This window comes from Oryx dammah, unplaced genomic scaffold (assembly GCF_014754425.2).
Source record: "Oryx dammah isolate SB20612 unplaced genomic scaffold, SCBI_Odam_1.1 HiC_scaffold_22, whole genome shotgun sequence".
Taxonomy (NCBI): Eukaryota; Metazoa; Chordata; class Mammalia; order Artiodactyla; family Bovidae; genus Oryx; species Oryx dammah.
In genome coordinates, this window is record NW_024070206.1 from 27,793,846 (window position 1) to 27,802,224 (window position 8,379).

The window sequence follows — 8,379 nt, forward strand, 5'->3', positions numbered from 1 at the left end:
TCAGTCTGCAGACGTGGTAACCATGATGCTTCTTGGGTGCTGGGGTCAAAATTTAGTGTTCCAGATCTCCAGAATTCTCAGGACTCCTCACCCTGAGCAGGTCATGGAGGCAGCCTGGAGGATCATCTCAGTGCACGCCACCCCCTGCCGCCCCCGATCCCTTTGCCTGCTCAGCCTGGACAGTCAGAGCCCTCCGCATTCCTAAACCCTCCCTACTCTTCCAGAGTCACAAGACTCTAACCCTGTTGCCACTGCTGACCCCCTTTCTGTCTCTCACTCTCTGGTTTCTCGTCCTGACCAGCATCGGTCTGCACGCTCCATGATTCCCCTGAGGTCCCTTTTGTCTATTTGTTCAGTCTTCAGTTTCCACCATTCTCCACATTAATCCTGGAGTGTAATCCAAAGACACTTTCATTTTTACCCAAGATTGGCATGCTTCATCTCTTACCATCAAAGAATTCTCAGGTTTTCCTGTTTCTTATAGTATACTAAAGCACTGCCAACACTATCACATCAACAGCTAGCATTTGTTAGGCACTTACCATGTGCAGACACTGCAGCAAGTGGAGGATCTCAAAATCCACTGCAGCAAGTGGAGGATCTCAAAATCCACTGCAACAACCCCTCGAGGCAGATACATTATTATACATTCTCTTACACCTGAGGGCAGTGAACCCTAGTGGGTAAGTCCCTTGTCCATGTTGATACGGCTAGAAAAGAAAGGGCTGAGACTCCACCAGACCTGCCTGGCTCCTTGAAGCTGGCACATAACAAGTGCTGTGTGACCTCTCCTTTGCTAGAGGTCCGAGGCTGTACAAATGACCCCTGTGAGGGGGCTCCTTGGTTAGATGGAGATGCGAAGGAGAGAGAGGATCTAAGGACCATGCTCAGGGTCCCAGCTTGGATAACTGGGTGGACAGTGATACCTTTTGCCCGTGTTGGAAATTCAGAAGAAGGTGCATGAAGACCTTGGCATCCACCTTCTCCACTGTGAGTCCTGTCAGCCTCCTGGAGAACTTCAAAGCCAACCTCACAGGCTGGTCTAAACACTCTAGCCAATGGTTATCTTGACCTCTGACTCCAGTGGCTTTCCCTTGGACTCCGTTTCGGCCAGCTACCCTCTTGACTATGCTTGTTTCCTTGTGTTTTCCAGAACTTCCCCACACCAGAAATCCCACACTGGCACGGCCCCCTTTCTGTCTGCCTCCAGGGTCCTGTCAGCACTCACCCTGGTGACTTGCACCACATGTGTGCTTCTGCCTTGGTAAGAGCAGCAAGCCTGCAGCCTGCCTTTCTTCTCTGTGTGTACAAGCTCCATCCTGTGTTACTGCTTTCCCCAAACAGCCCGAACCCACGATCGTGATCCCTGCTTACTTCTGCAGCCTCTTCTCTTGCCTTGGTCTTGTGTCTCGGCTTCCTTGTTCCAGGCAGAACAAAGGATTAGACATTTCTAAGATCCCACCCATTGAAGAAGCAATAATGATCAATAACAGATTTTCGGAAGAGAGAAAACCCTGCCAGGTTGAAAATACACAGTATTTGTCAGGGAATCTCTGTATTTCAGAAATGGGGAAAACAGAAACAGGTGTTTTAGGATGGAAGGATTAGGACATGTCCGGTTCTAAAGATGGTACCAGCTACTTCTATCCTCAGGACACTGTACATACTGGCTTCTCTCCCTGGAATAGAAATCTTGTTTCATTGATCTTTTTAGCAACATTCTAAGAGGGGTATTATCACCTCCGTTTTATAAAAGGGGAACTGTTTTAGGAACTTAAAGTTATTTTCCCTCAAAAGTTTATATAAATGAGAAAATCAAGTCTCAAGCATAGGCTTTGTAACGTCAGTTCCTGTTTTCCTTTTATTCTGCCATTCCATGGCCTGACTCATTAATCCCTGCTTGTTCTCCAGGACTTGATTTTAATACCTGTCTTGAGGGGCCCTCTCTGACCCCCTTTTCCAGGTGAAGGCGGGATGCAGTGCCTCTTCTATGCTTCCCCTAGACCCTGTACATTCCTCTGGTTTAGTGTTTTCCACTGTGTTTGGAATGTCCAGGCACACAGATCAAGGATGTTTTAATTTTGTATCTTTAGAGTCAACTTGGGCTTGGCACAAGGTAACCCCTCAAATAATATTGGGTTCCCTTCCCCAAAGCTGTTCAAGGCCCCCACTGTACGCTGACAGTTTTATCTGTTTCACGATCATTGGCTCAGAGTGGTAAAGAACCTGCCTGGCAACGCAGGAGACGCAGGTGAAGTGAGTTTGATCCCTGGGTCAGGAAAACTCCCTGGAGAAGGAAATGGCAACCCACTCCAGTATTCTTATCTGGGAAATCCCACGGACAGAGGAGCCTGGCAGGGTATAGTCCATGGGGTCACAAAGGGTCGGACATGACTGAGTGATTAACAACAACAGCAGGATCACTAGAACTTCAGTTCAGTTCAGTTCAGTTGCTCAGTTGTGTCTGACTCTGCAACCCCATGCAACACACCAGACTTCCCTTGCCCATCACCAACTCCCAGAGCTTGCTCAAACTCATGTCCATCGAGTTGGTGGTGCCATCCAACCATCTCATCCTCTGTCATCCCCTTCTCCTCCTGCCTTCAATCTTTCCCAGCATCAGGGTCTTTTCCAATGAGCCAGTTCTTCGCATCAAGTGGCCAAAGTATTGGAATTTCAGCTTTAGCATCAGTCTTTCCAATGAATATTCAGGACTGATTTCCTTGAGGATTGATTAATTTGATCTCCTTGCAGTCCAAGGGACTCTCAAGAGTCTTCTCCAACACCACATTCAAAAGCGCTTCAGTGCTCAGTTTTCTTTATAGTCCAAATCTCTCATCCATACATGACTACTGGAAAAACCATAGCTTTGGCTAGACAGACCTTTGTCAGCAAAGTAACGTCTCTACTTTTTAATATTCTGTCTAGGTTAGTCATAGATTTTCTTCCAAGGAGCAAGCATCTTTTAATTTCATGGCTGCAGTCATCATCTGCAGTGATTTTGGAGCCCTCCAAAATAGTCTCTCATATTGTTTTCCCATGTATTTGCCTTGAAGTGATGGGACCAGATGCCATGATCTTCGTTTTTGAATGTTGAGTTTAAAGCCAACATTTTCAATCTCCTCTTTCACTTTCATCAAGAGGCTCTTTGTTTTTCTTTGCTTTCTGCCGTAAGGGTAGTGTCATCTTCGTATCTGAGATTATTGAACCACACAAATGTTTTTGTCCCCTTTGAAACCTTCAAATGCTCCTAAACCTATGTTTTCAGGAAGGCTTAAATATTCCCCTTAGAAAGCTCTAATCAGTATTTGCAAAGTCAATGTTTGCTCTTCTGGCCATGCTATGCTACAAATGGAGGTTTTTATACCACACCTGAAAATCCTAACAGTTAGGGAGGCAATGAATTGTTGTCTAAATTGTTCGATGTTTGGCTCTGACTTTTCAAGAAGCCCATGAGTGAGTTGTGCTGGTAGGAGCCAAGGCTTGATGATAGCAAAATCTCCTGAGACTGAAGCCATAATCGGGAAATGGAGTCAAAGAACCTTCTCCACGGGTTTTGTCTTTAAAAGCATCAGCCTGGCCACAGCGTAGCTTGGATGACTCACAGCTCTCTGCCTTTGGCCCAGGCCAGAGCTTTGCCTGCCTGCCCGGTTTTTGGAGTTTCTGGTGAAGTTTGCAGCATGCCATGTGGGAAGTGAGGTCATGGTTGTTTTGGCAGATTGGGTGGCATTTATCCCCTGGTAGCAGCTGAAATTTATCAGTAGGCTTAGCCTTTGCACTTTGAGAAACCAGCTATTATCTCACGCACAATTTAGAATAATAAAAAAGCCCATGGCAGAAAAACTTGCAGTAATTAAAGACAAAGAACAAGTGAGGGAGAGTCCAGGGTTCCTGTTAACATTGGCCTCCAGAGCAGGCCTCCTATCTGTGATCTGATGGGACCAGCAAGAAAGCTCCCCTTACATTCTCTCCCTCTCTTTCTGGTCTTAGCTCCCAGTCAAGAAAAATGTTAGAGGGCTGGGAGCAGAGAGAACAACGTTGCATTTTTAGTTAATGGTTTAGGTGCATTTGCTTCCTAAAGTGACCTGTCACGGAACAGAGGCTTAGGGAGATCACATGGTCTTCATCCCGGAAGCCTGCTTTCTCCCTGGGAGCTCAAATCAGAGCAGTTAAAAGATGGAGCGGACTCCACAGCAGTTTCTGGTACTGACTAGAAGGACCTGAGGACTGATGGTCAGTGATCCTACATGGAGGCTTCCAGCATCTGGTGGGACATCTAGGTTTCTGATTTGGTTCAGAGTCTGAGATTCTATGAGCATATGCGGTATAAGAGCTTCCCAGGTGGCACAAGTGGTAAAGAACCCCCTAGTCAATGCAGAGGTTGCTAGAGATGTGGGTTGGATCCCTGGGTTGGGAATATCCTCTAGAGGAGGAAATGGCAACCCACTCCAATACTCTTGCATGGAGAATCACATGAACAGAGGAACCTGGTGGGCTATGGTACATGGGCTTGCAAAGAGCTAGACACCACTAAAGTGACTGAGCATGCATATAGACATTGTAAATACAGAGAAGCAGGCTTCTTCTGTAATACTTTCACCTGGATGGATCTCAAAGACTAAAAAGTATGTAACTGCACAAAAAGGTCACCGCAAATCTTACTTTCAACAACCAAAGCAATGGAAAAGTATCACGATATTGTCATTTGAAATGATCTAAGATTAAATAGCTGAACCACTGTATTATTGTTAACTAGAAACATATAGATGAAGATGTTGGGTAATTTGATACTTTATGGTCATTCATCAAGCAAGTGTGAGAATTTTTGTGCAAATATAGTACTTCTTCAAGAGAAGTCTGAATCTGGAATAATATACTGTGGGATTTTGCATATGTGGTTATAAACTCAGGGTATATATAAGCCTTTATAGTTTTTAGGACTATTGTTAAAGTTACTGTTAAAAGTGATTGAAGGTGCATCATACTAATAGATAAAGGAAAAAGCTTGGTATAAGATGTGGACCTTACAAATCACTCTGTTACTTGATGTTCTGAAAACATGCTCTGAGTGAGAGGATCAGGACATCCTAAAGGGGCGTGCAGTCACTTAGTGGCTGGATGGCATCTCCCCTGCTGCCTCCACTTGCAGCTGCTCAGAGGTGCAGGATGCAAGTTACTGACAGCGTTTGTGGACAGTGTCTGCGGACAGTGTCTGCTGCTGCTGCTAAGTCACTTCAGTCGTGTCCAACTCTGTGTGACCCCATAGACAGCAGCCCACCAGGCTCTCCCGTCCCTGGGATTCTCCAGGCAAGAACACTGGAGTGGGTTGCCATTTCCTTCTCCAATGCATGAAAGTGAAAAGTGAAAGTGAAGTCGTTCAGTCGTGTCTGGCTCTTAGCAACCCCATGGACTGCAGCCCACCAGGCGCCTCTGTCCATGGGGTTTTCCAGGCAAGAGTACTGGAGTGGGGTGCTATCGCCTTCTCCATGTCTAGTGGTGGCTAAAGTGCCAGATGTGGAGTCAGGCAAAGTACGTTTAAATCTCATGTTTGCTTCTTGTTAGCTGTATAGCTTTGTTAATAGAGTTAGTTCATCTCTCTAAACCCCAGTTACCTTGTGAGATTATTGTGAAAATTAAATGTCTATGCGAGACCAGTTCACTAAGAGCCTAACTTTCTCATTATCTATGAGGCCCTCTGGTCGTCACATCCCTCTTTTTCTGGATTGATTTGAATTATTCACCCCTAAGGGGCTTCCCTGGTGGCTCAGACAGTAAGTAATCTGCCTGCAGTGCTGGAGACTGGGGTTCAATCCCTGGGTTGGGAAGATCCCCTGGATAAAGGAATGGCAAGTCACTCACTCCAGTATTCTTGCTTAGAGAATTCCATGGACAAAGGAGCCTGGTGGGCTACAGTCCATGGGGTTCCAAAGAGTCAGGCATGACTGAGCAACTAACACAACGCATTCACCCTTAAAACACCCTTAAATTCTCTTTTCCCTCTCTCACTGTTGTCCTGGGCTGGAAATCTCCAACCCAGATAGACGCATCAAGTCACTGCTCAGGGTTTTATCCTAATCCTCTCACTGAATGGCTCAGATGGTAAACATCTGCCTGCAATGTGGGAGACCCAGGTTCAATCCCTGGCTTGGGAAGATCTCCTGGAGAAGGAAACGGCAACCCACTCCAGCACTCTTGCCTGGAGAATCCCACGGGCAGAGGAGCCTGGTAGGCTACAGTCCATAGGGTTGCAAAGAGTTGGACACGACTGAGCGACTTCACTTCACTCACTGAATGGGTGGAGAAACTCATTCACACTTTTCCAGTCTCATCTTCCTCAGCTCTGGGCATCATTTGACAAATTTGGCTGCTCCTTTCTTTTGGTTTCTTAACACCACTTCAAAATATACCTGAAAGTTCTTGGTTTTGTGTTTAAATTAAAGTTAGAGGGTTTTTTTTTTTTTTTCTTTACAAAGGACTGTGATACAACTTTTCTCAGAAGCAGGACACAATGATCTTACTAAACAGCAAACCACTCAGAATAGAAGTTCCTTCAAATTTTGGAGAGAGGCTTTTTGACCCCATCTCCAATACTGGACTTGTATTCTCACTGTAAATTCTTGAGTCCTAGCATTGTGGTTCCTGAGGATGTAGGACAATCCAGAGGCAAAGTGAGCAGACCCTATAATCATGCTTCAGCCTGGAAGTTGACCGTCAGCTAACTCTTCTCCATCACTCTTCAAAGGCAGAGGACAGAAGTGGATCGATTCCACCGGTGAATCACATGACTTCAGAGAGATTTATAAATAACTATTTGGTTTTCTTTCAGCTTCCAGCAAGGTCTAAGTGGGTGGGGGTGGGGCAGGGGACTGCCCAGTCTCTGGGGTGTTGACTGATAGGGAGCAGACGTGATTCATGGGCCCAGCATCTCTGTGAGAGAAAATCCTGGGGCCTTAGCAACTGCACCTTCACAAGGGCTCTTACAGCGCCCCTCTGTCTGCAAATATCTGCATTCGTTCAGAGAGTTTCTTTTTTTCAGGGTCATGCACAGCTACTGTAACTTATGGCTGGAGGAAAGAGTAGGAGGGCATTCATGTCTTTGCTGGTAATCCTGGAGGAAAATGAACCCATCTTCAAAAATGAGTTACTCACAATGTGAATTCATTGAGTAAATGATGGCTGGATGATAGTAGGAAGAGTTACTCATATACCGTAACAGACACTCACCGCCATCTGGCTTTTTCATGCCCTCATGCTCCCCACTCTAAATGAGGTTAATGGGAATTACTACATATGTATTAGAGGGAGGAGAGGTCCCTGGGGACATGAGCTAACTATCAGTACAGTGCTCTTCCCTAGGTAGACAGCGAGGGTGCTTGGGGAAAGATAAATTACATATAGACTCGTTAATATCTTGCTAATTAAGCTCCCTGAATAGGACACTTCTGAGAAAAGTACTGGCATCGAAGTTCAAATAGAGTTGCCTTTTCTAGCGCTATTTCACAGTGTAATTTCTTTCCATGTGGACCTTCCTACAGATAGACAGTAGAAACATTTTTTTTTAAACTTACAAATAAAATGCTCTGAAATCGTATCTGCAGGAATAGCAGTCATTGAGTAGGAAAATCGGTCATCACACGGGGTGATGCTTGATAAAGGATGTCTCTAAAATGTGTAATAGACCAAGCTGTGCATTTCCACCCTCCCACTAGGAGCAAAATATTGGAGCAGATATTCTAACATTCTATCTCTCTTATTCACATTGGGGCTATCGCCAGTCCATGCTCTTAATTATTTATATCATGCTCATATTGTGAAGTATGTAACATACATTATGAGCACTAGACAGTGCTTCTCCTCGGCTTCTGTCACTGTGCTCTATCAACCCCCTCTATAAACAAACTCTCTCATACATAGGCCTACATGATTACCCTGATGAATTGATTTTGTTCAGACCCTGTGTACATATTAGAGCAATGTTTTATCACTCTATAGATATATACACACACTCAATACTCACTGGTGTTAAAATAAATATTGTGACTTTGTGGAGAGAATGGCCTCATTGCATCAGATGGTCCTTATCAGGCACGCAGATAGGAGCGCGCCAGCGGGTAGCTTGGTTGTCGTGCTGTTTGGGGTGCGTCCCCTTCTCATGCAACCCAGGAAAGGGCTCTGCTCTTCATCAGATCAGATGACCTAAGTCTGTGTAAGAGGGTCTCGGTCTGTGTCTATGGAGAAATCTGAAGGCGTCTGGTCTATTCAGTCCATCTAGTTTGACTCAAGTTCTTACCCTGTTGATCAGTAGTTACTGACCAGTTAGCAGTGTGTCCTGAGCACCGTGGGAAATATTAAAGAAAAATAATCCTTTTAAAGAATGTA